Source organism: Xyrauchen texanus, unplaced genomic scaffold, assembly GCF_025860055.1.
Source record: "Xyrauchen texanus isolate HMW12.3.18 unplaced genomic scaffold, RBS_HiC_50CHRs HiC_scaffold_54, whole genome shotgun sequence".
Lineage (NCBI taxonomy): Eukaryota > Metazoa > Chordata > Actinopteri > Cypriniformes > Catostomidae > Xyrauchen > Xyrauchen texanus.
Genome location: NW_026266511.1, coordinates 29,220 through 35,000, shown reverse-complemented (window position 1 = coordinate 35,000; position 5,781 = coordinate 29,220).

Sequence of the window (5,781 nt, the reverse complement as noted above, 5' to 3'; positions counted from 1 at the left end):
TGCTCCCTTGCTCCCTATTTAGTGAATGACTTAACCTCCAGTGTGCTGTCTGTCTGCACTGGTCTTAGAACAGTTATAGAGAGATATAGAATGCTCCCTTGGTCCCTGTTTAGTGCATGACTTAACCTCCAGTGTGCTGTCTGTCTGCACTGATCTCAGAACAGTTATAGGAGCGCTATAGGATGCTCCCTTGCTCCCTATTTAGTGCATGACTTAACCTCCAGTGTGCTGTCTGTCTGCACTGATCTCAGAACAGTTATAGGAGCGCTATAGGATGCTCCCTTGCTCCCTATTTAGTGCATGACTTAACCTCCAGTGTGCTGTCTGTCTGCACTGGTCTCAGAACAGTTATAGAGAGCTATAGGATGCTCCCTTGCTCCCTATTTAGTACATGACTTAACCCCCAGTGTGCTGTCTGTCTGCACTGGTCTCAGAACAGTTATAGGAGAGCTATAGGATACTCCCTTGCTCCCTATTTAGTGCATGACTTAACCTCCAGTGTGCTGTCTGTCTGCACTGATCTCAGAACAGTTATAGGAGCGCTATAGGATGCTCCCTTGCTCCCTATTTAGTGCATGATTAACCTCCAGTGTGCTGTCTGTCTGCACTGGTCTCAGAACAGTTATAGAGAGCTATAGGATGCTCCCTTGCTCCCTATTTAGTGCATGACTTAACCTCCAGTGTGCTGTCTGTCTGCACTGGTCTCAGAACAGTTTGAAATGCAGCTTATTTTCTTCATTACTCCATATAAAGACTCTGAAAGACACATTTATCAGTTTATGGATTAACTCATTTATTCTCAATGTTATAATATACAGACGGTCAATATTGGATATTTTAACCTAATCTGAGCATATAGTCCACATACATGGTCATTGTGTTTATCAGCGTGCCGTTTCGCGATACTTCACTCAAATTTTAAAAATGTAATATCGGATGAAACTAGAGACTCTAATCTTTTGACTCAAACAGGTTTCAGTGTAAAAACTTAATCAGGTTTCTTACCAGATGTAGTTTTGTTGCTGTTTCTCCCAAAGACAAACTCTGCTGTGGTCAGCACCATGTTGTTTACTCACATGACTCGGTGCATTGAAAGTTTAACCCTTTACTGACAGCACAAAGTCTCCTGAACTGAGATCAGTCGCTTTAAATGAAGTTAAATCATGCAGTGCGTATAGTGAAGCCAAAACACAACATCCACACTTGGGGTCGCACAAGGTCAATGTCATTTTTGTTTGGGGTTAGAGAATATGTTTAATTGTAATGAATATGTCACAATACAAAATATACAAACAGAGATTTACACTTTCCCCTCATACATTTATTTGAACTCAAATATGAATGGAAAGATAAGTCTGCTGATATATAGTATCGTCCTATAATCTACACGTGTCTGCTTGAATAGGCGATTCAATCCTTAAAGCATCTAAACTCGACATAAATGTTCAATTGAGCATCTCAACAGCTTCCAATAAAGTCAAAAAGAAAAAACACTCGACAAACCATCAGTGAAGTGTGAATCTCACTCTGCTCGAACTCAAATCGTGTCGGGTTTTAAGAAGCTCATGAATAAACACAGAAAGTGAATCTGTGGAGGAGGGGATTATGAAACTGCACCTGCGAGATGACACATACTGAAGCCGGCCGTGGTAATAATGCTTTAAACCTGCTCAAGTCTGTTATTTGAAGGCAACATCATTCACATGTGGGGTTTTACACGTGTGATGTCAGGGATCACACCTGCTCAGGTTCACGCCGCAGAACAGGTGTGACGGGTCTTCACTTGATGCTCAGACACTTGTATTTATCCTCCAGCTTATCACGGGTCCACAGATGATGATAACAGACAGCTGGAGAGCAGGAAGTGGCTATAAAGAAAATAAAACGGGTGAATCAGTGGAGTATATACGGTGTGATGCTCTAGACCAGGGCTATCAACATGCACAATTACTGACATACACTTAATAGGAGACCGTCATCTTTGGTATTTAAATGTTTGTTGAAATTTGATGGTTTAATGCTTTCGGTAGCCAATAATTCACTGCATAAATCACATTGTGGTTGACAACGATCATGTTTGAACCCATATTTAATGCAGTCTGGGTGATGTTTATTTCTTGATGGTTTTTGTGGATGAGTTCATGTCACACATGTTGAAAAGCCTCTGGATTAAACAGTGTCAAATCAACCAAATTTCATGAAACTGTTTTTTTGTTCACTTTTTTTCTGAAGAAAGATAAAAAATTATGTTTAAGGCCCAAAATATAAAATAAAACGGATCAGTATTGACCAAATAATCCATTGTTTTGTCAAAGAGGGGTCAAAATGTATGTTCGCCTGTGATTTTGGTGCAAAACAACAACTCAAAAAGTTATCTTAGAAAGGTGTCAGTGTCATGATTTTATGTTTACACAGAGATGGTTTGGTCTATTAATAAAATCAGTTGACTTTCACAGAGATATGGCACTCTATGTTTAATTCCCAGAGTTGTGGCACTCTCAATATGGTTCCATGCATAAATTGCAAAACTACAGGTCAAGCAAATCCCCTTAGAAAGGTGTCAGTGTCATGATTTTATGTTTACACAAAGATTCGTGGATCTATTACTAAAATCAGTTGACCTCAGCACCACTTTTTGCATTATATGCCAATGGTGTGAGTCCAAAAATGGGGAAAAACACGTTTTTGTTGTTGTTTTTCCATGGTTTGAGTGCCTATAACTCCAGAAGTATTACATGTATATTAATATCCTTTTAGATGCTGGTTCAGAACAAACTTTCCTTTTTGTTTTCCAATTTATAAGACTCTATATGGTTAAATCCCAAAGATATGGCACTCTCAAAATGGTTCCATGCATAAATTGAAAAACTTTTTTGTAGTTGTTTTTCCAAAGTTTGAGTGCCTATAACTCCAGAATGATTCAATTTACCATAATATCCTCTTCTATTCTGGTATAGAACAAACGTGTCTTTCTGTATACCAATTTTTAAGGCTCTATATGGTTAAATCCCAGAGATATGGGCTCTCAATGTGGCCCCATCTGCCATTTTCAATGTCCGAAAACCAAATGTGGGTCAAAAGCTATGCATTTCTTTCACCAGTTAAAAAACAATACAACAACATGTTGAGCTGAGGACCTCTTATTGAGTTGAAGCAGAATTACACATATTTATTGAGCTGTTTCCAAACAAAGAGGGCATAATTTCTTATATTTTAAGAGATTAGGAAAAATACTGACACTAAACAACTAATATTAGGAACATCATCTAAATGAAATCGAGTAACACTCCTGAAAGGAGAGAAGATGTAACTGCAATACGGGACGGTCTGTAATCGTCTTTAGTTGTCCATACGCTGATATATAACAGAGACATCAGTGCAGTATGTTCTGTTGAACCTGTCCGTATGTGAAACACAATCACTGTGTCATTAACACACGCTTTAACGTCACAGTTGTGTTGAAATGTCAACGCTGTTACCTGTTAGAAACTGAACCATCTCCAAGTATACAGATAACAAAACTGTCAGCTTCATATGACAACCAGCAGAGTTCAAAGGTGTGTTTTGGGAATTAATCAAACCTTCATTTCCATTTTTCCCCCAAACGTGACCTGCTGTCAAAAAAGGGCTTGAAACTGAAAAAGTTATGTTTGTTCTTTTTAACAAATGATTAGCAAAAACAAAGTGCTTAACCATTATATAATGTTAATCGTCAATGTCAAATGTTACATGAGCTGTTTTATTTCACCTTGATCATTTTTAGGAATATTCCAGTTTCCAGAACATCTGCTGTTTTTATATTCTGTTAATGTTTCATGAAGTTACATGTGAAAACATGACAAAACGACATCTGACACATCTGTTTACGGCTCGTGAATGCAAAAGAGCTTTTTTCCCGGGCTTTTCCTTCATATATTTGGTATTTCAGTGACACGATATTTGACTATATTTTATTTGAGAACATTCCAATCTGTACGATGTTTTGAGCATATGTTTGACAGTACGTGTACAGTCAATAATCATATTTTATACGTTTTATTTTTTCAGTATGGAGCATATGCCAAATTATTTATTTACTATTAAGCAACTCATAAGCAAGCACACAGTAAAAGCCTGATATATTTCCTGTCCACAGAAAAGACAACATGCATAATAAAACACATGTACCTAAATCTCAACATGTTCACATCACTTTTGATGAACTTTGAACTTGTTACAATAATTTAATACTTTTGAATCCACAAATAACATTGCTGTTACACTAGCACTTGTTTGTGTACTCACAGAACAATACACACACACACACACACACACACTAACACACAAACACACACACACACACACACACTCTCACACAAACACACACACACTCTCACACAAACACACACATATACACACACACACACACTCTCACACAAACACACACATATACACACACACAAAAACACACACACTCACACACACACACACACACTTTCACACACACACACACACTAATATCTAACGGCCACTTCTAGTAAGAGTACCTATAGTACTAAATCATCTCCATTTATAGACAGTTTGTGTAACTGTGTACAGATAAATATCTAACGGCCACTTCTAGAGAGAGTACCTATAGTACTAAATCATCTCCATTTATAGACAGTTTGTCTAACTGTGGACAGATGAATATCTAACGGCCACTTCTAGTGAGAGTACCTATAGTACTAAATCATCTCCATTTATAGACAGCTTGTCTCACTGTGGACAGATGAATATCTAACGGTCACTTCTAGTGAGAGTACCTATAGTACTAAATCATCTCCATTTATAGACAGCTTGTCTCACTGTGGACAGATGAATATCTAACGGTCACTTCTAGTGAGAGTACCTATAGTACTAAATCATCTCCATTTATAGACAGTTTGTCCAACTATGGACAGATGAATATCTAATGGCCACTTCTAGTGAGAGTACCTATAGTCCTAAATCACCTCCATTTATAGACAGTTTGTTTAACTGTGGACAGATCAATATCTAATGGCCACTTCTAGAGAGAGTACCTATAGTACTAAATCATCTCCATTTATAGACAGTTTGTCTAACTGTGGACAGATGAATATCTAACGGCCACTTCTAGAGAGAGTACCTATAGTCCTAAATCACCTCCATTTATAGACAGTTTGTCTAACTGTGGACAGATGAATATCTAACGGCCACTTCTAGAGAGAGTACTATAGTACTAAATCACCTCCATTTATAGACAGTTTGTCTAACTGTGGACAGATGAATATCTAATGGCCACTTCTACTGAGAGTACCTATAGTACTAAATCACCTCCATTTATAGACAGTTTGTCTAACTGTGAACAGATGAATATCTAATGGCCACTTCTACTGAGAGTACCTATAGTACTAAATCACCTCCATTTATAGACAGTTTGTCTAACTGTGGACAGATGAATATCTAATGGCCACTTCTACTGAGAGTACCTATAGTACTAAATCACCTCCATTTATAGACAGTTTGTCTAACTGTGGACAGATGAATATCTAACGGCCACTTCTAGAGAGAGTACTATAGTACTAAATCACCTCCATTTATAGACAGTTTGTCTAACTGTGGACAGATGAATATCTAACGGCCACTTCTACTGAGAGTACCTATAGTACTAAATCACCTCCATTTATAGACAGTTTGTCTAACTGTGAACAGATGAATATCTAATGGCCACTTCTACTGAGAGTACCTATAGTACTAAATCACCTCCATTTATAGACAGTTTGTCTAACTGTGAACAGA